We start from the raw sequence: 27,978 nt of genomic DNA, 5'->3' as shown, positions 1-27,978 counted from the left end.
TAGCTGCACTCTGGAGGGAGAAGAGCAGAGGCCCAGTGGCCCAGATCTGGATGGAGTGCTGACACTGTTACAGTAACCCCAGATTGACACCCCTTTCTTCTCCGGTTTACTCTCTGAAACTTCAGTATAAAAGCACCAGCTGGAAGGGGGTGGCTGTGAGATGTGCGGAAAACAATGCACAAATAAGACAAGCAGAGTGGCCACATCTGTAAGCACGAGCGGAAGTGAAATTAGATGTTCAAGATCATCCTTGGCTACACAGAGGCTTGGAGGTCAGCCTGGGCCTACGTGAGACTCTGTCTCAAAAAACCAAAGAGGGAGCAGGCCAGTGGCTGGCACACGCCTTTAATCCCAGCACTCAGGAGGCAGAGGCAGGCAGAACGCTGTGAATTCTAGGCCAGCTTGATCTACAGAGCAAATTCCAGGACAGTCAAAGCTACACAGAGAAACCCTGTTTCGGAAAACCAAAACCAAACCAAACCAAACCAAAGAAAGAAAGAAAGAAAAAAACAAAACAAAACAAAACAAAACAACAACAACAACAAAAAACCCACCCAAAACCCAAAATTAAACCAACCAACCAAAAGCAAAGAGTGAAAAATACAAAATAAAACAATGTATTGAAAACATGTCCAGTGATAGAAGTAAGGAGAAGGGAAAGCCTGTTCTAATGCTGGGTAGAAACGGTGGAGGTGGAATTAAATAAGATGAGATTTCCACGGCACCAGGCTTTGTGCAGATGCGTATCCATCATGGTGCGCTGTCATGGAGTTTGGAGGCACCTTCCGAACTCTACCCACAGTTGGCCATTACCTAGCTGCGGCAGGTGCTAGGCCTGGAAGTTTGTGCCCTCTCCACCCAGATGTTGGAATTCTCATCCTGAGTGAGGAAGGGGACCTTTGGAAGGTCATTAGCTCATGGCAGCAAGGCTGTCATTTGGGATCAGCATCCTTAAAAGCTCAAGCCTCCACCATGTGAGGGTACAGCAAGGAGGCGTGAGCCAAAAAGCACTCCTCAACAGCCAGACAGCCTGGCAGTGCCATTCTCTTGGATCTCCTCCTGGCATTGTTCAAGCTGACTGCCAATTTGGCATCGCCGGCTTCTTGTGTTAACTTAGGTATGTCTCAGGGTGAGGCTACTCCTGTAGAATGCTCATTCCAGCTCAGGTGGCCGGAGCCAGGAGAGTGCCGTGAGGGGCGGGAGCAAGGTTGTGAAGGTTTCTAATTGATGGGGAAGGGTGTGTGTGTGTGTATGTGTGTGTGTGTGTGTGTAGGTGGGCATGCCTTGGGTGTCATTCCTCAGGATTCTTCTGCTTCTGTGTGTGTGTGTTGTTTATCTGCTTTTGTGTGTGAGGGTGCATGCACAAATGCATATACGTGTATGTACAGGTGATGAACATCACATGCCCCCTCTTATCACTTTCCACCTTATTTTGGAGGTAGGGTCAATCACGGAACATGAAAATCACTGACTTATTTTGACTGGCCGGCCAGCGAGTTCTGGGGGATCTGCCTCTCTCCATGCCACTAGTATTGAGGTTATGGGCGAGCTTTACCATGCCTGTCATCCTTTGACATGGGTGCCGGGGACCCCAATTCCAATCTTCACGCTTTCCTAGCACTTTCCTGCTCTGAGTTATCTCCCCAGGGCTTACCTTGGCTTTTGGGAAGTGTCTCTCTGGGACCTGGGACTTGTTAGGCTTGGCTGGGGTCGGGGGCAAGCAAGCTGTAGGGGACCACCCAGCACTGGGAGTATACGTGTGCCTCCCCCCGGCCCCGCGGGGGGGCCCCCCCCGTCACCCTCCTACACCTGGCTTTTACATAGAATCTAAGATCAAATGCAGGTCCTCCTGCTTGTGTGGCAAGCACTTCGCCAATTGAACTATGTCCCTAGCCCAGGGGAAACGCTGTTTTCATTCTTCACTGTGTTACACATTTTCCTGATCTCTTTTGGTCTAGAAAAGTGGTCCTCAACCTTCCTAATGCTGCAACCCTTTAATACAGCTTCTCATGTTGTGGTGACCGCCCCACCCCCCAACCATACAATTATTCGCATTGCTACTTCATAACTGTAATTTTGTTACTGTCAGGAATTGTCATGTAAATGTGTTTTCTGATGGTCTTATGCAACTCCTGTGCAGGGGTGGTTCAGCATCCAAAGGGTAAGACCCACAGGTTGAGAGTCGCTGGTGTAGAAAGCTAGCATGACTTAGTACAATAGGCAATCACCCTTGCCACAGTCACACACACACACACACACTCACACATGCATACACATGCACACGCACATGTGCACACACGCACTCACACATGTGCACATGGACACATATGTACACATACACACACACACACACACACACACACACACCTTAGGAAAGTGTAAGACCATTCATGGGAAACATAAGAAGTATTCACAGTCGTCTTGCAACCTCTGGTCTTGCTCATCTTAACCCACCTCCAGCCTAGATCTGAAGAGAAGCTTAAAGATTGTTCAGAGTTGAGGACTTCTTTAGTGAAAAACAAGAGCAGGCCAATTCTAGGATCTGGGCCTTTAACTGACTCTCACGAGTAGCATCCATGTTCACAGTGTGTTGGGACCAAGGCTGAATATCTCCTTGGAGTCCAAGGTGATGCAACACCCTGGGCTCAGGCCAGGCTCAAGGATACTAACGTACTTACCTGCTATGGTGGAACAATTGTCAGCCAGGAGCATCTAGGACCAACCAGGAGACAAGCCTCTGGCCCTGCCTGCACGGGGATTTAAGTGGCGAGGTCAAACCCACTCTAAATGTGGGTGCTACAGCGCTACTGGCTTGGGTGAAGAAGAAAAACTGGGCTGAAGATCAGCAGAGTCTCTCTGCTTCCGGACTGCAAGTACGATGCGACCATTGCCTCGTGCTTTCCCCGTTATGACCGTAACCTCAAACTGTAAGCCAAAATAAGCCCCCCTTTCTGAGGTCCCCCAAGATTTCTGTCTGCTGAGGAGAGTGAAGAAAAAAAAACAAAAAACAAAACAAAACAAAAAACCTTAGTGGGCTACTGCTTCAGTAGGGCCAAGGAACTGGAGGAAGTGAGCTGAAGGCATCACTCACGTGGCCCGGATGAGAACGTGGGCTCCTGGGGATGCCCAGCAAAGAGCCCACAGCAGGCTCACTTGGAGGCCCCGGAAGGAGCCTGCCTCAGACTATTGCTAATTTAGCAGTCTCCCAGAGAAGGCTGCGAGATGATCCCTGGAACCTGTGGACTCTCAGCTAGCAAAGGGGCTCAGCAGGTGCGATTAGGATCCTCACACGAAGAAGAAGTCGCTCTGTGTGGTCCCGCTGAGCTCAGTGGAAAGAGATGCAGATGCGAGGAGGGAGACAGAAATCAGGCAGGAGGGGAGGTCAGCCGACACTGGTCTTGAAGAAAGGGGCTGGGAAACGAAGATACAAGGAAGGGAATCCTCCCCGTCAGCCTTCAGAAGGCTGCTGACCCATTTGAGACTTCTGACACGTGAATTGTTGTCAGCCTCTGAGTTTGAGGCGGCTTGTTCCAGAAGCCGTAAGAAATATGCATGTCTTTCAAGATCCTGGCAGTCGGCAGCCACAGCCCTGCGGATCAAGACACTTCCTGGGCAAAGGTTGCAAGGAAGACAATGAGACTAGCAAATTAGTGTGCGTGAGGGGGTTGGCGATGGGAACTGGGTGGGGGTGGGTGCACGCGCAACCCTTTTTCTTTTTGAGAAAGCAGTATCGAGGGGAGTGTCAGTGTTGGTGAGGCCCCTGCAGGTTTCTCTGTGTGCACAGCCAGGGTGTCTCCAGAGAAGCCAGGAAGTTCTCCCTCCAGCAAGTTAATCTTCCACAAGCCCTAGGGTCCTGGACTCTAAACTCTCTTGATTGCTCCCGAAACTTGACCTCAGGCTCAGCAGTCAGCGCTTGTTAAGCCACGCAGTTCAGAACCCTGGGCTGGGTTCTCTTTCCAAGCTGCAGCCAGACCTTTCAGCCTGTGAACACAGATGAGGTCCCAACCCAGGGCATTCTGGGATACTTTCCTCGCCATTTTGGTTTGCGGCTCCCCCAGCTGTCAGATTTGTCAGTGTTCTGTCCTGAGCCAGCTCGCAGTGGATGTGAACTCCTAGTCTTGTAGTTTAGATACATTGCTTGGATTCTCTGAGCTACATTTTCCTTATCTGTAAAAGTGGGTCACATAACCCCAATAGAAACTTATTTATTTATTTATCTATTTTTGTTCGTGGATCTCTGTGAGTTCCAGGCCAGCCTGGTCTACAAAGCAAGTCCAGGACAGCCAGGGCTACACAGAGAAACCCTGTCTCGGAAAAAAAAAATCAGTAACCCTCCTAAATACAAATGGCAAAGGGACTGAGAAAGAAATCGTGAAAACAACACCTTTCACATTAGCGTAAAATAATAAAAATTTCTTGGGGGTAACTCTAACCAAGAAGTGAAAGATTTGTATAAGAACAACAAATCTTTGAAGAAAGAAACTGAAGGACAGAAAGATCTCAGTACAAATGGCCATCTTACCAAAAGCAATCTATAATTTCAATGAAATCTCCATCAAAATTCCAACACAATTCTTCACAGATCTTGAAAGGACAATTCTTAGCTTCATATGGAAACACACACACACACACACACACACACATACACACACACAGACACACACACACACACACACAAATCCAAGATCAATAAAACAATCCTGAAGAACAAAAGAAATGCAGGAGAGATCCTCAACTTAAAGTTGTACTACAGAGATATAATAATAAAAACAGCATTGCCGGGCTGGAGAGATGTCTCAGTGGTTAAGAGCACTGACTGCTCTTCCAAAGGCCCCGGGTTCAATTCCCAGCACCCATAGGGCAGCTCACAACTGTCTGTAACTCCAAGATCTGACACCCTCACACAAACATACATGCAAGCAAAACACCAATGCACATAAATAAAAATAAAATTATAAAAAAAAACCCAAAAAAAACCCAAAACAAAACAGCATTGACTAGCCAGGCATGGTGGTGCACGCCTTTAATCCCAGCACTTGGGAGGCAGAGGCAGGCAGATAGCTGTGAGTTCGAGGCCTGCCTGGTCTACAAAGCAAGTCCACGATAGTCAAGGCTACATGGAAAGACCTTGTCTCGAAACACCGAAACTAACCAACCAACCAACCAACTCACCAACCAAAAAAACCAGCATTGTATTGGCATAAAAGCAGACTTATTGATCAACAGAACTGAAGACCCAGATTTAAATCTACCTAGATACTGATTTTTGATAAAAAAAAAAATATGGGGATCCCTGCAAGTGTCATGGTCTGTAGTGAAATGATCTGTGGAGAAGCAGAAATGAAACTCAGTTTAGCTTCACTTAGTCGGCCAGCGCCGACTCAAACTTCTGGAGTCTAACATTAGGTGGTTTATTTTAGCCATATTTCAGCATAGCACAATTTTAGTAAAATTAACAATTAATTCAGTCCCGTGTGTATCACAAAGTTTAAAGCACATATGGATTCTTCCATAAAGAAAGGTTCTGTTGACTTAGAAACAATCCTTGACAGAAGGGTCTCTGGAGGATGACTGAGGGAAACAAAGTGGCCTGTGGGATTCAGGATTGGCTTGGCTCTGAGATAACACAAACCTTACTTAGGTTGTTGTAAAATATGTGTGACCTCTGTCATAAGGGCGGGTTTTATGGTCTGAGAAGCAATGCTCATGACTTAGGGGGAGGGCTGAGATAAACAAATACAATGCCTTGGGGGATTCGGCGAAGCATGGTCCTACAGATAGCACAAGATCAGCAGGTTGCAAACCACATCCTGTCTCGTATTCCCAGGGGAGACAGGTAAACGTCGTCTTCCTTTGGAGAGATATGACTGTGCGTTTAATTTTTTTTATGGTTTCCCTAGTGCTTATCTGTGTGCACAAGGGCCTCTTACCTCCAATTTTTAAAAGCCAGAAATTCACACCGGAAGAAGACATCTTCAACCAATAGTGGTGGTCGAATTGGATGTCTGCGTGTAGAAGAATCCAAATGAATCTATACTTATTACCCTGCACAAACCTCAAGTCCAAATGGATCAAAGAACTCAACATAACACCAGATACACTCACCCAGATAGAAGAGAAAGGGGGAATGGCCTTGAACTCATCAGCACAGGAAAGCGCTTTCTAAACAGAACACTAATAGCTCAGGCTCTAAGATCAACAATTAATAAATGGGACCTCATGAAACTGAAAAGCTTCTGTAAGGCAAAGGGCACTGTCCTTTGGACAGAGTGCAAGCCTACAGAGTGTTAAAATATTTTTTGCCAACTACAAATCTGATAGAACTAATATTCAAAATATACAAAGAACTAAGCTGGTTTCCCTTTATAACAATTGTTGTGGTCCAGGACAGCCAAGGCTACACAGAGAAACCCTGTCTCAAAAAAAAAAAACAAAAACAACAACAACAACAAACAAACAAAACCAAAATCAGAAAAACCAAACCAACCAACCAACCAAACAAACCCAAGAAGTTCAGACACTCTTAAAAAAAAAAAAAAAAAAAAAAAAAAAGAGGGGCTGGAGAGATGGCTCAGCGGTTAAGAGCACTGACTGCTCTTCCAGAGGTCCTGAGTTCAATTCCCAGCAACCCCATGATGGTTCACAACCATCTATAATATGATCTGATGCCCTCTTCTGGCCTGCAGGGGTACAAGCAGGTAGAGCACTGTATACATAATAAATCAATCTTAAAAAAAAAAAAAAGTTTTTGTGGTCATGGTGTCTCTTCACAGCAGTACAAGGCAGATAGATCACTGTGAGTTCGAGGCCAGCCTGGTTTACAAAGTGAGTCCAGGACAGCCAAGACTACATAGAGAAACCCTGTCTGGGGAGGGGGTGAAGACACATGGGGATCCACCCATCCTCCTTTCTCTCTGGTGGGTGTGTGACTCTTGCTGAGGCCGTGCTCAGGTACTCTGGAGACCAGTCTGGGCTACACAAGACCCTGTCTTTAAAACACAACAAACTGTTTCTTCTTTTCTCACTGCGTCTGGAGTGCCCGTTGCTCCTCCCTTCTCTTTCCTCCTTTCTCCAGTTAAGTGATTCCTATTCGTGTCTCATATTTCAGCTACGACATCAGTTCTAAATCTTGTGAACTCCCTCAGAAGATCCTCTTTCCTTGTCACATAGTGCAGTAATTAGCTAATGTTATCCCTTCTGGTGCTACGAGCTCTGTGACCAAATACTCACAGTTAGCTAATGGTTCTCCACACTGTTAACAGCACAAGCCCCAGGAAGTCAGCTCTGTCTGCTTCCGCTGCACGACTGCATCCTTGGCTCATGAGACACACCAGCTATTTATTCACACATTATTATTATTATTATTATTATTATTATTATTATTATTATTATTAATATTAATTTTTTACTTTTGTACATTTGTGTTGTTGTACATACTATGTACAGGGGGAGGGACAATGAGACAGTTAGGAAGTGTATGTATGCTGCACTCATGGTGTTTTGCCTATTTGTGTTTGGTGGCCTTGAGGAGGGCATCTTTCCTATCTTGGTGTATCTACAGCTCTGAGTGTGAATCAATGTCTATTGTGTCTTGTCTCTATGGGCCTGAGGACATCTATCAAGACCTAGGGGCAGCCGGGCGTGGTGGCGCACGCCTTTAATCCCAGCACTTGGGAGGTGGATTGCTGTGAGTTCGAGGCCAGCCTGGTCTACAGAGTGAGTCCAGGACAGCCAAGGCTACACAGAGAAACCCTGTCTCAAAAAACCAAAAACCAAACCAAACCAAAACAAAACAAAACCTAGGGGCATCTTGGCCCCTGAACAACTAAGCTTAACTGTGCAGCTGGACTATCTGGTCTTCAACCCCATTGGAGACTTGAGAGAGAGTGAGGTTGGTTGCCTGGGTGGACAGGGGGTGCAAGTTGGTTGGTAGCTTCCAGAGCAGGGGGAATGACAGAGACAGCTCGCTTCCTAGACAGTCACCCAGGGCTCTCCATGGCACTGGGGCATCATCTTCAGCCTTCTGGCCCATTGTATCTGGCAGAACTGTTGAGGACTTGCTTGCCCTCTCTTTGCAGAGTTTGGCTGTTGACTGTGCCTTCGTCCAAGCTTGCCCACTTTTGGGCAGAATTCTGTCTGTGGCAGAGGCAAGGACATTTTGCCCAGTGGCTACTTATTGTTTTAAAATTACATGTCTTATCAGTAGGCCCGGCTAGTAATCAGTTAAGACACAGACACTTGTTATATTTTAAGATAGCCTTAGTTAACCTGGGGCAGGGCAGATATCAATCCTCTAAATTGCCTCCCATAGCAGGGCAGGCATGGGATCCCTGTCTTAATCCCATGCCATCTGTTTTTAATAACTTCTATCAAGCTACCTCCCATCCATAATCCCAAATACTTGCTCATGTTCTTCATCTGGGCGGGATTCTCCATCAATGATGGCCATGTGCTTCTCTTCCATCTAACCCATGGCGGCCTTCCTCTCTTCACTTCAGGTCTCTCTCCTTCCTCCTCCTGGCCATTCTTTCTTTTTCCCAGAATTCCTTCCTCTGGCTGGTTGAGGCCATCTTCATGGGGAGGTTCTTTGAAGCTCATCATCTTCTCTGGTATTGCCTGGACAGAGTTAACCTGTCTTATTGTCAAGGAATCCTTGAAGTCATGAAAACATCTTTGAATGCCATATTCTGTAGGTCTCAGGTTTTTTGAGGACCTTACCTAGCTATTTTGCAGTGTCTATCTGTGGAATCATATCTATCTGTTGAACCTAAGGTGTATGTTCTTGGGATGAAAATGGACTGGTGATTGACATGACCATGCGTTGATTAACAACTTGCATAGCTTGATTATCCTGAATAGCCTGTAGTGGCACCTTCCAAGTGTTGGAAGTGAACCTTGTATTGTGGTTGAGTTGTATGAATGCACTGCCTCCTATGTATTTAACGTGTGTGAAGAATGATCTTGAATTTGATTTTATTTTTATTTTTATTTTTGGTTTTTCAAGACAAGGTTTCTCTGTGTAGCCTTGACTGTCCTGGACTCGCTTTGTAGACCAGGCTAGCCTTGAACTCACAGCAATCCACCTGCCTCTGCCTTCCAAGAGCTGTGATTAAAGGCATGTGCCACCACACCCAGCTTTGAATTTGAATTTTATACCAATGTATCAGAGTTGAACTTGTTTTGCATCAATGTACAGGGTTCTATGCCAGTGAGTTAAAAATAACCTTGTTTGTGGGGGGAAAAAAGACACATGGGAACCCCCAAACAACCCAAGACAACAGGCTGTTTTTCACAAACTGACCACAAGGCCCCATTGTTGAAGACAACACCTGTACAGCTCACTGAACATGGAGAAAGGTCAAGCTGGTGCCTGCATAGAGCCTTCACAGCTACATGTTGGTACAAGAAGGTAGTCTAAATGCCACCAAAAGGGAAATGTAGATCTCCCTTTGATCCACGCAATCCTACCTGCAAGATACGTTAGTGTAATGGTGGCACAAAGCTTGTGGGAGTAACCAACCAATATCTGATTTGACTTAAGATGGACCCACACCTCAAGATGGACCCAAACCTGACACTGCTTGGCTCACCTGAGACTAGATAGCCCAGGGACATAGAGCAAAACCAAGTGCTAGTGTGTATGTGTGTGTGTGTGTGTGTCCCAACAACGAAAATGTTGCAATAAAATGATTTCTAACGCCATTCAACTATAGTCACAGGTCAGTGCCTTGTTCAGGCATTACCAGAGAAGCTTCTTCCGGGCACGAAATACAGAGACCCACAACCAGACATTATGCAGAGAGGCCTTGGAACACTGAACCCTAAACAGTATGTCTTTTATTATTATTATTTTTAATTTTTAAAATTACTTTTATTATTTTATTATATTTATTTTATGATTTTTTTTTTTACTTTATTCTCTGTGTAACAACAGCCTTGGCTGTCCCGGACTTGCTTTGTAGACCAGGCTGGCCTCAAACTCACAGAGATCCACCTGCCTCTGCCTCCCTCAGGGCTGGGATTACAGGCATGCACCAACATGCCCAGATTTAAACAGTACATCTCGGTCCCTCTCCTGCGGCAGAGTTTAAGAACCAGAAGGGATGGAGGACGCCAAGAAAGCATGGCCCACTAAATCACCGTGATCAAAGCTCTCATATGAACTCACAGAGACTGAGGCAGCGCGCACAGGGCCTGCCTAGGTCTGCACTAGGTCCTCTGCTCTTATATTATGGCTTCCACTTTAGTGTCTATGGGATTCTTGAGTGTGCGAATGAGGGGGCTCAGATTCTGTGCCTTCTCTTGGCTCTTTTCCTTCTGTTTTGCCCAATTCCAAGGTGTTTGTTTTTTGTTTTATCTTTCTCATACATTATTTCATTATTATCTCTTAGAAGTCTGGTTAGTTTCTGAGACTGAAAGGGAGTGGGTCTGTTAGGGAGGTGGAGAGGAACTGGGGCAAGTAAAGGGAGGGGAGACCTTTAATCAGTGTGTAGTATGTGGGAACAAAATCTATTTTCACTGAGAGGAGAACAACAACATTGTTTTGTACTCTCCAAAGCCGATGTGGAGCTCACTGCTTGCAGAAATAGAATAATGCTAACGATTAAAAAAAAAAAAATCTCCAGACAGTGGCTCCTGACAGGGACCTTGAAGTAAGGTCTCTTTATGTAACACAGGCTGGCCAGGACCTTATCACCCTCCCACCCCCCCACCCCCCCCCACCCCCCCCCACCCCCGCCTGAGCCTGGGGAGTGTCAGGACTGCAGGTCTGAGCTTGGTAAATCCTTAACCCCTCTGAAGTCTGTGTCACTTAATCCTCAAGAGAGGCGTGGCTTAGCCTCTAAGAAGTGAGTGTCTAGGAAGGCTGGGATTACAGGGTCACGGGATGAGTAAGGGGGGGGACAGATTGCAGGTGTCTGCCCCCCCCCCATGCCCACTGCCTGCCCCACCCACTTCTTAGGCGGTTCAGGCAGTGAGTTCTGCACCCACGATCAGCAGATATTTTGCAGATTCAAGTGTCTCCTAATGCCAGGTTGGTGCTAAGGACTTACCAAGCTTTGGGGGATGGTCTGCTCTGGAATGCATCACACAGGGGATTTCATGAGGTCACTGCCCGCCTGAGGTGACCAATTGGCCTATGGGAGGCACAGTGTTTGCCTGGTGTGGCCGCCTCCAGCTGCAACATGTTTTAACTCATCTGAACAAGGCGTCACCAGAGTCCCGACCTCACCCTGAAGTTGGCTGTGAATTACACACGGCTGGTCTCATTCGGAATCCTTGCGGAGCCCTGACTGTTTTCTGCAGGCATGCCCATAGCTGTGTGTGGGAGCCTGCAGGGAAATGCTTGGAGTTTTGCTTTCCCACCAGGCACCTCAGCCTGACTGTTTTGTTTTTTCGAGACAGGGTTTCTCTGTGTCACCTTGGCTGTCCTGGGCTCACTTTGTAGACCAGGCTGGCCTCGAACTCACAGTGATCCGCCTGCCTCTGCCTCCCGAGTGCTGGGATTAAAGGCGCCCTCCACCAGCCACCACCGCCTAGCTCAGCCTGACTATTGCTACTGGGGTGCAACTGGGCTCTAGATAGCTTTGCTTTCTGCAGTATGTCCTGCCACTGCTCGCTTAGGAATGGCTACTGCTGTATGCATTCTGTACGGTAACTCAGTTCCTAGCACAGCCGCTGGCCTCTAGCGAGTGTTTGTTGAATGAATATGCAGCAATGAAGCCTCTGAGGTCGTTTGCTGAATTAGTGTTTGCTGACTTGTGGCTCCTGGCACCCGTTAGCACAAACTGGGTGGTATAAAACGGCATTCGGTTATTCTGTCAGAGTTCTGGAGGCCAGGCGTCTGGAATCAGTATATCTGGTCTGAAGTCCGGGTGATGGCACATTGTGCTCCGTGTTTCCCCGGCCTCCTCTGGTGGCTGCGTTTGCCTTGGCTTGAAGCCACCCTTTCTGCTTGGGTCAAAGGCCTTCTTGTAAAAGGACGCACAAAGGCAGTTAGGAGCCACTCTGATAATCTGGGGCAGGAGATCTATCTCAGGACCTCTCTCCCTACTTGCAAAGAGCCTCCCTTTTCCGTATACGGTAGCACTTGCAGCAAGTGGTTATCTGTGGAGAGTACTTTGCAACCACGACTCCCTCAAAGGAGATGGACACAGTAAGCCAGGCCAGCTCACACCTCAGCAGAGGCGGCCCGAGGGAGAAGACAGTGTCCCCACACAGCTCAGGGGAGGGATGCAGACTCCTTTAGTTAGTAAACACACCCCCAAAATGTTATGAGGAGCAGTCAGAGCATTCCTGTCCCCCCTCTTAACCTTTTTTGTTGTTGTTGTTGTTGTTGTTTCTAATATATTTTTAAAAATTTAATTCATTATAATTTATTCAGCTTACATCCTGCCATCTTAGCTTTTTCAACATGTCCCTTGACTCCCCAAACTTAAGCTAAGCATGCCCCAAATGCATCTATTCTCTCTCTCTCTCTCTCTCTCTCTTTTTTTTTTTTTTTTTTTTTTTGAGACAGGGTTTCTCTGTGTGGCCTTGGCTGTCTACCATCATTCTCTTTTTGGAGTGTGTGCCGGGGTGAGTGGTCAGTGAACATTCTTGTGTCGTCTGCACTAGCCTTAACCTCACTGTGTAGCAAAGGATTATCTTTACCTTCTGAGGGCTGTGATTAGGGGTGTGCACCACTATGCCTCACTCGGCTTCCCTTGCTAAAGTGCACTGTTTGCTCAAAAATGGCCCCCACCTCTATGACTATATTTGGCATTCCTGGATAAAATCCTCACACTTCCCCAAACACTTCCTTTGTCTCCCCTCCTCCCCCCAGATAGGGTTTCACTATGTAATAGCCCTGGCTGTCCTGGAACTCTCTTTGTACACCAGGCTGGCCTTGAACCCTCAGAGATCCACCTGTCTCTGCCTCCCAAGTCCTGGGATTAAAAGCCACCACGCCCGGCACACTTCCTTTGTTTACAGAGGAGGGCTTTGGAAGCAACTCCTTATCTATTGCCGGAAATGACGCTTTCTCCACTCCTTCAGGTTTCAGCTGTGCTTGATTTGGGCTTTGCACTCTCCTATGTGTGCCTCACTGCGGTCTATTACAAAAAGGGTCAGTCACCAGAACTGTAGTGTCCTGAGGAAAGCCATCATGACAGTGAAAGCAAAGGGACCAGGAAAGGCTAGCTGATGTGGCCCCAGGGCTCTCTGTGGGCCCCACCGGCCTACCCGGGCAGGCTGTGTTCATTCTGTGGCTCACAGGAAGGAAAAGGACAGACATATCATGTGCTTTCTACTCGCAGGGCACCGAGAGCACAGTGGGGGGTGGGGCGGGTGACTCTTCCCCCTTGACTGCTCCCTGGGCCTGATGTTGGGCAACCGGGGGGCGGGGTGGAGAAGCAGAAAACCCTTTATGGACCTGTGGGGACATAAGGAAGTGTGAGGTAGTCTGAAAAGATCTTTAGGCTCTATGTTAATTAGGGTTTCTGTGGCTATGATAGAACACCACCACCAATAAAGGAGGAAAGGGTTTAATTCACCTTAGTCTATCATCCAAGAGGCCACGGCAGGAACCTGGAGGCAGGAACTGAGGCAGAGGTTAGGGAGGGACACTGCTAACCGGCTTATTCCTCCCTCATGGCTTGCATCCACCAGGACAACCATGGCAGGGATGGGGTCATCCACGCCGAGCTGGGCCCCTCCCTTATCAGTCATCACTCAGGAAAATGTATCACAGCCTTTTCCACAGGCCGGTCTTGGCTGAGGCATTTTCTCAGGTAAGGTTCCCTCTTCTAAAATGACGGTTAGCTTGTGTGAACTTGGCATATAATTAGCCAGCACGATTGAATCCCTTGCCAACTTGACACACAAACATGTCGTAGTGAAGCCATAACCTTTCTTTTCTTGTTTATCGCCAAGAGCTCATATTAATGATTGCAATATAAACACAAATAAGTTTCAGAGTTCCACAATCTTTTAAAATTCAAATGCTTTAAAAGCTCAGTCTCTTTAAAATATCCAAAGTCTCTTGTAGGTCCAAAATTTACTCTAAAATAGCTAAGGTCTGGCTGGGCGTGGTGGCGCACGCCTTTAATCCCAGCACTTGGGAGGCAGAGGCAGGCGGATCGCTGTGAGTTCGAAGCCAGCCTGGTCTACAAAGTGAGTCCAGGACAGCCAAGGCTACACAGAGAGACTCTGTCTCGAAAAACCAAAAAAAAAAAAAAAAAAAAAAAAAAAAAAAAAAAATAGCTAAGGTCTGTAAAATTCTAAAATCTCTATAAAATTCCCAAGTCTTGCCTGGAAGACCTTCCCCCCCACCCCCACCCCCAGACAGAGTTTCTCTGTGTAGCCTTAGCTGTCCTGGACTTGCTTTGGAGGCCAGGCTGGGCTCGAACTCAGTCATCCACCCGCCTCTGCCTCCTGAGTGCTGGAATTAAAGACGTCACCACGTCCCGCCTGAAAGATCATTATTATTTTGATCAGAAACATGGTTTCTCTGTCCATTTTGTGGAGTGAGCCACCTGCACGGATGAGGACTATTAGGATAAGCAGGTTAGTGACCACGTGACTGCTGTGTGCTGTTTACTAGGCAAGTTTCTAGGTGTCTTAATATAGAAACTAAATCCTATACCAACCTCATGAGACAGCTTTGTTCTGCCTGTTTTATAGGGAGGACATGGCGGAACAGGGTGGTTATATGTCAAAGTCTGCACAGTAGCTAAGTGACGAAGCTGGCTCCCAGCCCAATGGTCAGTCCTCACACCCGTGTTAGTGTTTTTCTGAGGACCGGTGAAATACTCTCTCCTTCCTATGGTCTGGTTATCTAGGCTGCAGAAGTGACTTGCCTCCCGAGGCCTAGCGACATGTGACCACCTCCCCGAGGATGTCCTGAGGGCTGTGATGTCATGAAAGAGAGACTTTAGCCAGGGTCTTAGTAGCCACATGTGTCTTGCCTGAACTCTCTGCAAACTCTGTTGCCACAACACATTTATTGTTGGAACGTTCCTGGTCTCAGTTGAGGACACCAGGCCTCTCACTTGGCAGCTGCATGTTCTCTGTTCTTTCTGTAAATATGTTATGTTTTGACGTCATTGCTGCCAGCCTTGGGTTCAGGTCCAGAAGGAGGATGTGAGTGGGAAGCGCTGCCCTTTCCCTCCTCTTCACAGACCGCCTGCTGTGTGCAGGCCCCTGCTAAGTACCGGACAGGGCATCATAGAAGAAATCAGTGTGGCCTCACCACAGCAATCTCACAGCCACTGCTGACAGTGTGACCTAGACACAGGTCACTACCCTTCCACATGAATATACTGTGAGCACTGTCACCAAGGCTCACACTCCAGAGCTCTTGGGGAGGCATCATGAAGGCGGATACATACAGAGGATTAGATACGTCAGGGTCAACCGTCAGGTGGGCTCTTCTCTCTCTCTGTCCTGTGATAACAGATGCATGTGCCAATGGAAGCTGAGGCTGGTGGGGCAGCCCAGTGCCGCCCCACGAAGTCACCAGGCTTCTCTGTCTTGCTGTTTTGTCCCACTGTTCTGTAGGAACTGTATGAGGCCATGGTCTGGTCATGGTCCCTGAGGAATTCCAGATAGTGGGAAGGGTGAAGGCAGGTTTGATGAGCACACAGCACAGACTCCTATGTACTTTTGGGTAACTCTTTGTTGTCTGGCCATTTCTAGTTACAAAAACAAACAACAAACACCAACAAAATAAAACAAAAAACTGCAAAGCTAGGTATGGTGGTACTTACCTTTTTTGTCCCCCTTTGGTTTTTTGAGACAGGGTTTCTCTGTCACCCTGTCCTGGAACTCAAGAGATCCACCTGCCTCTGCATGCGCCACCACTGCCCTGCAAGTAGTGGTGCTCTCTTTAGTGCACCAGCCTGGTGCCTGCGAGTGAGGTGTCAGTAGTGAGACCCTGCTTCAAGAAGCAAAAACAAAGCTGGGTGTGATGGCGCATGCCTGTAATCCCAGGCCTTTTAGGAGGCAAAGGCAGGTGGATCACTGTGAGTTCCAGGCCAGCCTGGTGTACAGAGTGAGTTCTAGGCTGGCCAAGGCTACACAGAGAAACAATGTCTTGAAAAACAAAACCACAAACAAACAAACTGACAGGACCAGACAAAGTCCATTTTGAAAAAGAAACTCCATTTTGTGTTAAAACTAGCCACAGCCCAGATTCCAGAAAAGACACAAACTAGTCTAAACAGAAAAATATTCCCTAGCAACACAATCAGCTCACCTTGGGAAAGTCCAAATATACTCTCTGCTGGTCAAGCTAGTTCCAGGACAGCCAAACAGAGAAACCCTGTCTCAAAAAACCGAACCCAACCAACCAAAACAAAACAAAAACCCAACCAACCAAAAACAACAACAAAAACAAAAACAAAAACAAAAAAACAAAAACAGACTTGTGCCTTGACAAATGAATAGTGGAAAAAAATGGAAGGAGAGAACTGATCTCCATAAATACTGTGGCAAAGAGCAAACACACCCTGCCCCCAGGCATGAAACAATTTTTTCTCTCAGATTTAGAAAAAGAAAGAATAACAGAAGAGGTAGGGAGGGTCCAAGATGTATGTGGAGCAGATGACCACCCAGCACAGTTTGTGTAGGGCTTGTGACACACCTATGGGTGGCTGTAGAGAGGTCTCACCATTTGCGTTCTCTGAAAAGAAAGCACAATTTTAAACATTCATATTCTCTAAAGGTCAGAGTAGCCAGTCAGACATGAAAGTGCATTTAAACCAATCCTTAGTCACCTCTAAAATCAATCTTTGTAACCTTGACATCTCTCTGTCCAAGCCTCATCTCTTTAGTGAGCTACACAGTCTTCCAATAGATACATACTTCCAATCCACACGTGGCACTCACACGATTGCTAGCCCAAATAGTCACATTTCTGATCAACCACAAAGCATGCACAAGCCCTTGACTCCTCTCAGGAATCTCAGCCTTGAACCAATAGCAACTGAGATGCTATCAGCATCTTGGCTTCTCCAGGGCGAGCTCTTTTGGCTACTGTTTCAATGACAATTTTTTAAAAAATCCCACTGATTGACTGCTGGAAAGTTCTATATATAACTACACTAATCCAGTCTCCTAGCAAACCCCTGCATGGCCTGGCTTTCACGGAAGGGCTGGCCACATGAAGGGCACTCTGGCATGTTCCAATGAAGAATTAGGGGTATTAGCCATTTCTTTTTTTATCATACAAAATGGTTTCTGACTGTTTAAGCGTGAATCAGGGCCAGATGTGGTGGCACACAATTTTAATCCCAGCACTCGGGAGGCAGAGGCAGGTGGATCACTGTGAGTTCGAGGCCAGCCTGGTCTACAAAGCGAGTCCACGACAGCCAAGACTACACAGAGAGACCCTGTCCCGGAAAAAACAAAAACAAAAAAGAGCGAATTAGGTGTATCTTTTCTTCTTTCTTTCTTTTCTTTTCTTTCTTCCTGAGACAGGGTTTCTTTGCATAATAGCTCTGGCTGTCCTGGACTCACTTTTTAGACCAAGCTGGCTGGGAACTCACAGCGATCCGCTTGCTTCTGCCTCCTGAGTGCTGGGATTAAAGGTGTACATCACCAAGCCTGGTGAACTAGGTATATCTTGACATGCCGTGTTGCTCTGTCCCTGGTTTTGAACATTTCAGTAAACAGTTATTAAGGCATGGATGGATATCATGTGCCCGGCTCTGCAAGGACAGAGAAGAGACAGCCTTAAACGTCAAAGAGCTTGTTCTGGGCCCGGTGTTATTCAGTTTGGCAGACACAGTGGACAGATTATAGTAGGCATTGATGATGCGTGTGTCAGGTGCTGTGAGGCGTCTGACAGGACACTACAGGAGCCTGGAAGCAGAGTATTGACGCAGGCCTTCTGAAGGACTACATCTTCAAGGTTGAGTAAATAACGAGGAATGAACAAAAGAATGTTCTGGACAGCAGGGACAACGTAGCAATCACATAGAAATGAGGGGGTGGGGTGCAAAGCTGGATCCTGAAAGGAGCTAAGTGTGGTTCTAGTTTTGCGGGAGGACGGGAGAGACGGCTGGGGAAGTAGGCCAGTGCTTGCCACACGGGGCCTTGAGGTTTGGACTTTTGATCAAGGTTTTTGTTTTTGCAGTCCTTTGCAAGTGAGGTTAAAGACAGGAAGGAGTTTGTTCCATCCCGGTGACCGCTGGGAGGTGCACCTGCTGTGTCGTCAGATACATCCACTCAGTGACAATTGAGGAGGCTGGCGGGAGAGATGGCCCAGGGATTATGAGCCCCTGCTGCTCTTGCAGAAGAGGTTTCAGCATCTACATGGTGGCTAACAACCACCTGCCACTCCAGTACCAGCGGGGCCCAAATCCTCTTCTGGGCTCTGCAGGTGGCCCTGAAGACTTATGGAGGTCACAGACAAACATGTAGGCAACACCCCTCAAACAAATAATTAAAAAAAAAAAAAAAAAACAGTTAAAAACAAAAATGAGCCAGGTGTGGTGGTGCACATCTTTAATCCCAGCACGTGGGAGGCAGAGGCAGAAGGATTGCTGTAAATTCGAGGCCAGCCTGGTCTACAGAGTGAGTCCAGGACAGCCAAGGCTATACAGAGACTCTGTCTTGAAAAACAAAAAACAAAAAAACGACGAAGAAGAAGAAGAAGAAGAAGAAGAAGAAGAAGAAGAAAAGGAAGGAAGGAAGGAAGAAACCGAGGAGGGCTAAAAAGACAGGGGCACAAGAAAGAAAAAAAAATCAGCAAAGTTCTATAACTACTATAAAGACAGTGAAACGTGACTGGTCTTTGAGAAGCGCACACCTGTCTTCTCTATGTGTCACTTTCCACCTGAGTGCCCTATTCCCTAAGTGTCCCTGTTCATCTTGAGTCTTATGCTGGGAATATATATTACAATATCTTTTAATAAAACCCAACTCTGCTTTATACTGACTAGTTCTAATATTCTTGTGTGTGTGTGTGTGTGTGTGTGTGTGTGTGTGTGTGTGTGTGTAGAAGCCAAGAGCACGGTTTTACCCAAGTTGAGGTCTCAAAAATATAGGAGCTCTTCAGGCTGGGAGGTGACAGGGTGGCGTTGTGCCTTTGATCTCGTGGCTCTTGTCAAAGCAGGTTGTGGAATGCTTCCTGTGGGCCTCCACCCTGGCACACCTCTCCCTTAGCCCTCTCTGTGAACTCAGGAGGACTTGTTTGCTCACAGCTAGCCTGGCTGGAGGAGGAGCTTAAGTTTCTGTCTAATTTTATTCTGAGGTTCCAGGAACTAGAGCGAACAGTTCAAGACCACACGGCAGCAAAAGTGGGTGAGGGGTTTGAGGACAAGGCCATGGTGTGGCCAGTGTACAACTCAGCTCCCTCTAAGGAAGTGCAGTGACTTATAAAATGGACATGCGTCACCCCTGTGGATCATGTCCCTCATGGTGGCTTGAATGAGTCAATAGAAAAGGGACACTTGGCCTCAGCCAGCCTCAGTTGTACCTCTGAGACACCTGGGCTAAATACAGCGCGGTGATCTGATCGTGTCTGGAGACAGCTTGGTGCTTGTTTTTACTATTCTTGTTGAGGCTGGAAGCTTCTCTTTTCCCCCAGGTCTTTTTGTCTCCTGCTGCCCCAACCACTGGAGGGGAGGCCTTTAATAAGCCTAAACTGACACCAGAGCAGGCTTGTTCCTGCCCCTGGTTTGGCGAATTCTTGGCACTATGCATTAAAAGTTCGACTAAGGGAACGGTGCTGTTGGTTGATATGTGCCACCCAGCAAGACACATCTGCCTTAAAACGTCTAGGATGCGGAGAGGACTTTATTTGGAGAAGGTGACTTTGAAAGTATGTAAGACTCCCTATGTGAGACCAACCAGCCTTGAGGGTGAAAGTCCTTGTGCAGGGAGCTCTGATACCCTTGTGAAGAGGCTGTGGAGACCAGGTGAGGGAGCAACCGTGAGACCGGCCAATCCACCAAGACTTCATCCACCAGAAGCAGGAAGAAGCAAGGCAGCGTGCAGCCCACCCACACCTGGATGTTGACACAGTGGTACTCGTTCTCAAATTCTGTCTTCCAAACTCTGATAGACCATGTCTGCCACCTCAGAGATCACACTCAGCATCCCTCCCCGTGAGGGCTGACCCCCTATTGCCCTTTCCACTGAGCCCTCTTTACTGTGGCCACTGCCACCACAAGCCCTCTGGGTACCCTCTAAGTGCCCACATGTGCCTCTCATTGGGCTTGGCAGTGGCAGTTTAGGAAAGGAGATGGCAAGGCCTCTGCTCTCAGGGTGTTGGGCGCATGGGCACACCATCCCAGTGGTTTAAAAATCTCATATATATATATGTATATGTATATGTATGTGTGTGTGTGTGTGTGTGTGTGTGTGTGTGTGTGTGTGTGTGTGTATACATACATACATATACATACATATTCTTTTTTGGTTTTCCAAGACAGAGTTTCTCTGTGGAGCCCTGGATGTCCTGGACTCATTTTGTAGACCAGGCTGGCCTCGAATTTATAGCCATCTGCCTCTTCTGCCTCGCGAGTGCTGGGATTACAGGTGTGTGCCCCCACGCCAGGCTCTCTTTTAGATTTTTAGTATTTGCAATTGTATGTATGCACACGCGTGTCCTGGGTTTGGGTGGGCGGAGGATGGAGATGTTGGACTCCCCTGGTCCTGGAGTCGTGAGTAGTCTGACATAGGTGCTGGAGACTGAACCCAGGTCCTCTGCAGAAGCAGCCAGAGTGCTTCTAATCTGCTGTGCCATCCCCCTCGCCCCTGTGATGCTAACAGCGCTTTAGGTCTTTAACTTATTTACTAATTAAAGGAGGCTACCAGAGACGCCGCCCGGCTGTCAAAGGCATAGGTTTGGGAAAATATTCAGAGATGTAGGCAGTGTCTTTGGGATGTTGCTGGGGCGTCCTCTGAAAAGGACGCCATATGATTTTCTTTTCTGTTTAAATCAGCAATTAGATGTTGACTTTAGCTGACTCCTTTTTACAGAGCTTCCAGGCGCTTGTCCCACGTGCAGGGGTCTGAGGTAGCAAACAGCTGATTACGCAGCTACCCTATCCTCCCACAGAGCTCCAGATCATAGTCCAGCCTCCTGTAGGCTTACACTTCGTCTTACTAACCGAAACCTGTGTTAATCATTATGTTGAAAACTTTTCCTCATTAACTTTGTTTCTCAGTGTGTGCCCCCCCCCCCCAGGGTTGTAATAGAGGACCCGGGCTGCTCTCAGCAGCTGTCCTCAGGTGCGGCTCCTTCTCCTCCTTCTGCCTTCCACCTGTAAGCTTCCCAGCCATGTCTGCCTCCGAGGAAGCACACGCTAAGTCTGAACCTCTCACCTTCCGGCTTTCTTCCTCCCTTGAGGCCCTTTCAATTTCCTGTGCCCACAAACCCCATCTCTTCCTTGATAGCCTCCCCCCCCCCCACCCCCCGGACACAAATCTTGTCTAAATTTCCAAAGCTTTTCACGGTGCTGGGGGCGCGGGGAGGCGGCTCGTGCCTGTAATCCTAGCACTTTGAAAGCTGAGGCAGGAGTTCAAGGCCGGTCGGGGACTGTGCTGGATAGTTTTAAGTCATCTAAGAGGCAGGAACCTCAATTGAGAAAACGTCTCTCTAAAATTCAGCTGTAGGTCATAACTAGTTATTGATGGAAGGAGGGGGCAGCCATTGTAGGTGCCGCCGCCACTGGGCTAGTGGTTCAGGTGTGTAAGAAAGCAGGCTGAGAGAACCAAGTTAAGCGGTAAGCAGCATTCCTCCATGGCCTCTGCATCAGCCCTTGCCTGCAGGTCCTACCCTGTTTGACTTCCCGCCCTGACTTGTTTGATTTTGGTTTTGTTTCTTTTTTTTTTTTTTTTTTTTTTGAGGCAGGGTTTCTCTGTGTAGCCTGGACTCGCTTCTGTAGACCTGGCTGGCCTCGAACTCACAGTGATCTGCCTGCCTCTGCCTCCCTAGTGCTGGGATTAAAGGTGTGCGCCACCACCATGACTGGCTCCTGACTTGTTTGAATTCCCATCCTGACTTTCTCTGGTGATGAACTGTGATGTGGAAGTGGAAGTCAAATAAATCTTTTCCCCTCCAAGTTGCTTGGGTCATGGTGTTTCATCACAGTAATAGGAACCCTAAACTAAGACAGGGATACACAGAGTTCCAGGTCAGCCTGGGGTACCCAATGAGACCTTGCGACCCCATCTGCCACCGCTCACCCCAAATTCTCTCCCTGTAGTCTTTAATCCCAGCACTCGGGAGGCAGAGGCAGGTAGATCGCTGTGAGTTCGAGGCCAGCCTGGTGTACAAAGCGAGTCCAGGATAGCTAAGTCTACACAGAGAAACCCTGTCTTGAAAAACAAACAACAAACAAACAAACAAACAAACAAGCCTTCTCCAGTACTTGGGAAGCAGAGGCAGGTGGATGTCTGTGAGTTCCAGTCCATCCTGGACTACACAGTGAGCTCCAGGACAGCCAGAGTCACATAGAGAGATCCTGTCTCTAAAAAACAAAAACAAGGGCCGGGCGTGGTGGCGCACGCCTTTAATCCCAGCACTTGGGAGGCAGAAGCAGATGGATCACTGTGAGTTCAAGGCCAGCCTGGTCTACAAATCGAGTCTAGGACAGCCAAGGCTACACAGAGAGACCCTGTCTCAAAAAACCAAAAAACAAAACAAAACAAAAAACCAAGAAAACAAAAAAACAAAAGAACAAAAACAAAAACAAATAATCCCAAGGCATAGACAGGAGGACGTATGGCAACAACTCAGGCAAGAGATAATGGCGGTTGTGTCTGTGTTGAGGACGATGGAGGTGGTGAGACAGGCAAGGCTCTGCCACCCTTTCAAGGTAGCACCAGCAGAATTTGCTAACGGTGGGTGTACACGGGATGCTAAGTGTTAACATGGACTCTGCAGATTCTGGGCATTGTTGTGTGCTTGCACTGTGCACTATGAACAGGCTAGTAAGTTCTTACCCCCTGAAGCAAATTAGTGTTCCCAGTGTCAGCCAGTGTTGGAAGACGCTGGTCCTGGGTTGTAGAAAGAGAGGCAGGTTTGGAGTGGGGCCAGGGTGTCAGTGGGGTCCAGGTCTCTCTGGCTGTGGAGATGCTGGGGGACATTTTGTGAAGCTGGTGCTACTGATGACATTGGTAGTAGTAGGGGCAGGGGTGACGGTTACCTCCCTCTAGTCTCTGTTACTATAACAGAATATCTGAGATTGAATAACACATAAAGCACAGACATTTATTCCGCTCATGGTTGTAGGAGCTGGGACGTAGAACAGTATGGCACCAACATGACATGGGGTCATGTCAGTGCACTGCGAAAGGGCAAGATGAGGAGAACAAGGCGCAGAAGATAGGGACCGGACTTACGCTATCAGGAGCCTCTCCTGTGGTGATGGCCGTGGTCCACAGCTCTTACCACCTAACCTCTTAAAGGTGCTACTTCCTATATGGTCACATGGTAATTAAAGGTCAGTGTTTATTTACTTGGGAGGGGGCTTCAAAGCATAGCAGCAGTGGTGATGGTATTGATGATGACGGCAATGTAAAGGGCATAACCTTGGGGCTGGAGAGATGGCTCAGTGGTTAAGGGTACTGCCTGCTCTTCCAGAGGTCCTGAGTTCAATTCCCAGCAACCACATGGTGGCTCACAACCACCTATAATGTTATCTGATGCCCTCTTCTGCAGATAAAGCACTCATATACAATAAATAAATATTTAAAAAAAAAAAAGGCATAACCTTGACCTTCTGGAGGGCCTGGTTACTGAGACTGGAGTGGGGTCCTATTGCTTTTCCGAGATGTCACTTTGGCCATGCTTCACTCATTCGTGGTGCATTTGCTCAGCGCAGACAGTAGTATTGTTGGTGGCAAGTGCTTAGACCCGGTGGGCCAGGGCATGGCTCTGAAGACTGAGAATTCTAAGAGATCACTACTGCAGCGAGCAGTCTCAGGGAAGGGGGAACCATGGACGTCAGCTAAGAACTAGGTCATTAGAGCCTGCTCCCAAGACCAACGGTGCCTGCAACTTGCAGGATTATGTTTGGGAATGGCTAGAGTCCTCTGGGAGTGGGTGGGAAGTCTTGGGTGACTCACTGTCATGTTGGAGTTTGCTTCAGGTTCCCCTGGCCTGGGAGACACCTTGTCACCTGACCCCAAGCCCTCCCTCCACATGGCTTCCTCTCCTGACGGCTTGAGCTATCTCAGACCTTAGACCCAACATATCCCAAGGCGACTTCTCTGCAAACCTCTCCTTTGGGCCTCACTCCCCAGCACAGTAACAGCTCCTTAGTCAGCCACTGGGTCACACTGAATTCTCTCTTTCCTTTGTCCCATGCCACCAGTCATGTGGCCCTGAGTGCTATCTCTTAGGTGCTGGGGGTGGTGGCGCACTCCTGTAGTCCCAGCACTTGGGAGGCAAACTCACCTGTGACTGAAGGGCAAAGCATAATAGCTTCGAAGTTGGGTGTGTTAGTGTTAAGAGTTGCCCGGTGTAACTATGTAATAGATACACAAATCACACCATGCGCAGACCCACGTGGGAGGCTTTATTGAAAGGGGGTATACAGACAGGTGGTCTCTGGGGAGACTCGAGGAAGAAGAGAGCGAGGGTGGGGTGAGCCCCCTTTTATAAATGACCTGGTGCAAGCACAGAAAGTGAACAGGTGACTTAGGGGGACCTGGATCCTGGTGGTGACGTGCTTCTGATGACAGTGACATATTTGAGGGTGGTCTTGAGGTTTCCTGTTTCCCATGGTCCTCAGGGCCTTTGGGATGGCTTGTACTGCTGCCTACTTACTAACAGTTAGTGCACACATGTGTACCAGCACTCAACGGCAGGAGGGCCATGGGTTTCGGCCAACTTGAACTACATAGTAAGACTCTGGAAAGAAAAGAAAAGAAAAGAAAGAAAGAAAGTGCATTTCTGCAGAGAGGTTTTGGAGACAAGCTCTGGGCTAGAACCGGGTGCTGTAATACAGAGAAGCTTCTGTGATAGGTCAGTGGTGTGACACTGGTCATTCACTTCTTGCCCTAGAGCCATTCCGAGGCCCATAGGGCTGTTGAGCAGCTTGGAGGACCAGCAAGCCTGGACGAGTCTTTCGCTTGGCTGCCACCATGTCCAGGGAGTGTCCATGTCCATGTCATGGGAGTGGCTCAGAGACCTGCCCACTCTTCCCTTACAGGGACGTCCCAGGAACCTCAGGGCAAGTTCCTTCTAGTTCAAGCAGGTGAGCTTAGGGGTTACCTCAGTTTTCTGTGACGAAATAACTACCCTGACAAAGTTGCAAGGGAGAGGCCACAGTTCCAAGTCGGTACGCAGGCAGACGTGGTGCTGGAGAGGGAGCTGAGAGGTCTACATCCGGATCCAGAGGCCCAAGAAGCGATTGAGCATCTGAGCCCTCAAAGCACAGCCCCCAGTGACCACTTCCTCCAACAAAGCCACACCTATTCCACCAAGGCCACAAATCCTAAGGGTGCCACCCCCTCTGGGGCTGTGGGGACCATCTTCTTTAAAACCCTCCCGACAAGCCAACCTGATCTAGATAGTCCCTCACTGAGACTGTCTCCCTGGGCGATGCTGGAGCATATCAAGATGATAACCGAAGCTATCACAGAGGTCATGGAGGCCAGGATGAAATCCTAGCTCCCTTAGGTTTTGACGTTGGATAGGATGCTCAGCTTCCTTAAGTCTAATTCCCTCATCTGTCAAGTGGGGGTAAAAAGGGCACCTATCTCAGGGCTGCCACCAGAGTTAGCTGCTCAAGAAAGGCTTGCTTAGTTGCGTTGATTCCTCACAGCCACTGTGTGGGCGATCAGAGGAAATGACCAGAAGAAGGCTTTGTGTCTGACCCAAGCAAGTACCCACGGAGTTCTGTGGACTCAGTGTTTCTCAGCCTGTCTGAGTCACTCAGGGAAAGTGACCTGCAGGTTGTCATGGCTGGATCCCAGAATCTACATTTCAGAGGATGCCCAGAGAGGTTACTGTGAGTGACAAAGCTCCAAGCAGCTCCCTTCCATCAGCCTCCTCAATTCCAGGGACACGGGGGTGGGTGGGTGGGGGGTGGGGTGGGGTGGGGGTGGGGGGGGATGGGGGCATCTCCTTGCAGTGTTTTCCCTACCTGAATGTCTCCACCTCCAAGCAGGCCACTCCGCTGCCAGGTGGGTTTCTGCAGTGCAGGGGAGCCTGCTGGGGTGAGGTGACACACAGGAGAAGCTGCTTCTGGGTGGGCGGGTGGAGGGAGGAAAGCGTCATGCTCTCAGATGGGGGTGGCCTTTTATCTAGAAAAACATCCCCGGAGACTGCTTGGGGTCTGGGAGGTGAGTCACCCAGGGCTTGTCTTTAAGAAGGCCAGAGGTGGTCTGATGTTTAGCCTGGTTAACGGCAGCTGTTGGGCTCTTTGCGTGACTCTTTGGCTGTAACTTTGGTGGTGTGATGGGCTTCCTGGTCACTCCACTGGCTTGTCAGTGAGAAGCACAGCGGGGAGGAGGCCACCCACTTCTGGCTCTTCTGTCTGTCCCTGTCCCTTCTAAATCCCAGTGGGACTAAGGTAGACAGAGAGGGTTACTCCAGACCCTTGACTTTCAGAAGTAATCGTCACATGGACTCCTGCTAGCTCTGTTTCAAAGCGCTTGCTGCCATTTCCGCCATGTGACCAGACATCGGAAGGAAAAGAAACAGATCGATATTTGCTGAAGTATGGGAGCGGTGTCTGTGTTGTCCCAGCAACGCTGCAGGCAGGATCGCACGTGGCATTTGTTGTTGGCTGGGGTGGAGCTACAGTGAGCAAGAAGCACAGGGCTGGCTTTACATGGCTCTTGCAAAGAACTAGAAAGTTGAGGCTTACTAAGATAGCCCAAGGAAAGGAGGGGCTGTACCCAGAGACCTGAGCTGTAGTGGGTGTTAAATATGAAAGATGAGATGCCAGGCAACAGATATATAAAAAAGTTTATTTTATGTTGTTGGTTTTTTTTGTTTTTGTTTTGTTTTGTTTGTTTGTTTGTTTGTTTTTTGGACAGCCCTGGCTATCCTAGACTCACTTTGAAGACCAGGCTAGCTTTGAACTCACAGAGTTCCTCCTGCCTCCCAAGTGCTGGGATTACAGGTGTGTGCCACCACACCAAGCTTGGAGAGGTTTATTATATGAGCATGGGAGAGCAGGGAAGTAGGAGGGTAGAGAGAGAGAGAGAGAGAGAGAGAGAGAGAGAGAGAGAGGGAGAGGGAGAGGGAGAGGGAGGGAGAGAGAGGGAGAGGGAGAGGGAGAGGGAGAGGGAGAGGGAGAGAATATTCTGGGTAGGGACACACCTAGTGGCAGGCAGGTAATGATGTCACAGGTTGCTAGGCAGAATGGGGGCAGTATGCCAACAGTGGGAGGCTTGGCATTGACCGTTGACTGGGTGGGAAAGGTTGACCTCTCGGGTGAGGTCCTGGGCAGAGTCAGATAGTCAAATGTCGTAGCGGGCAAATAAAAACCGGCCAATGGCAATGACTGTCCATACGCTCCTTTGCAGAGGACATTGGGTATCCTGGGAGGCGTTATCCCCTTCTTTTGGTCTTTTTGCACAAAAGAGATGGTGTGACCCTGGTTGGCCTGCCGGCGTAGCACAGATGTGTCCTTGCAGCTGTCCGACACTGGGGTTGTAAGGAGGAAGTTGGCCTTGTGTCTAATGAGCGACTGACTGAACAGTGACAGCTGACGGTCTCTGCAGAGGCTGGGACTCTTCTTAACCCGAGAGACAGGAGATAAAGGAAGTGCTTCTCCTCTGAGGGCTGGGGCTGATCTATGGAGGCTCCCTGGAGCCAGAAAACACCGATCACCTCTCTGCTCCTTTTACACACAGACCTTCTTCCAGAAGACAACGAAAGCAACATTTAATTAAAACGCACGCGCGCACGTACTTACACACGGCAGTTTCAATAGGTTCACAGGAGGATGTAGGGACAGAGTCCTCACGGACCTGGCCGGAAAGTGTAATCAATGTGGTTCTTACTCACATTCTCTTCTTGCTTTTGTA

General features: G+C 48.3%; 1 long non-coding RNA gene across 1 annotated transcript; it reads right to left on the bottom strand.

Annotated features, from left to right (window-relative positions):
* Positions 1–24,484: 24,484 nt before the first annotated feature.
* On the bottom strand, positions 24,485–26,170 carry LOC311591908. The gene is made up of 2 exons (XR_014777253.1): positions 26,085–26,170; positions 24,485–24,847 (listed from the first exon to the last, which is right to left on the bottom strand). It is a non-coding gene; the product is annotated as an uncharacterized lncRNA (long non-coding RNA).
* Positions 26,171–27,978: the final 1,808 nt, after the last annotated feature.

Source organism: Acomys minous (assembly GCF_964271855.1).
Source record: "Acomys minous genome assembly, chromosome: 1".
Classification (NCBI taxonomy): Eukaryota; Metazoa; Chordata; class Mammalia; order Rodentia; family Muridae; genus Acomys; species Acomys minous.
Note: the sequence above shows the minus strand (reverse complement) of the source record. Positions and strands in the feature narration are given on the sequence as shown.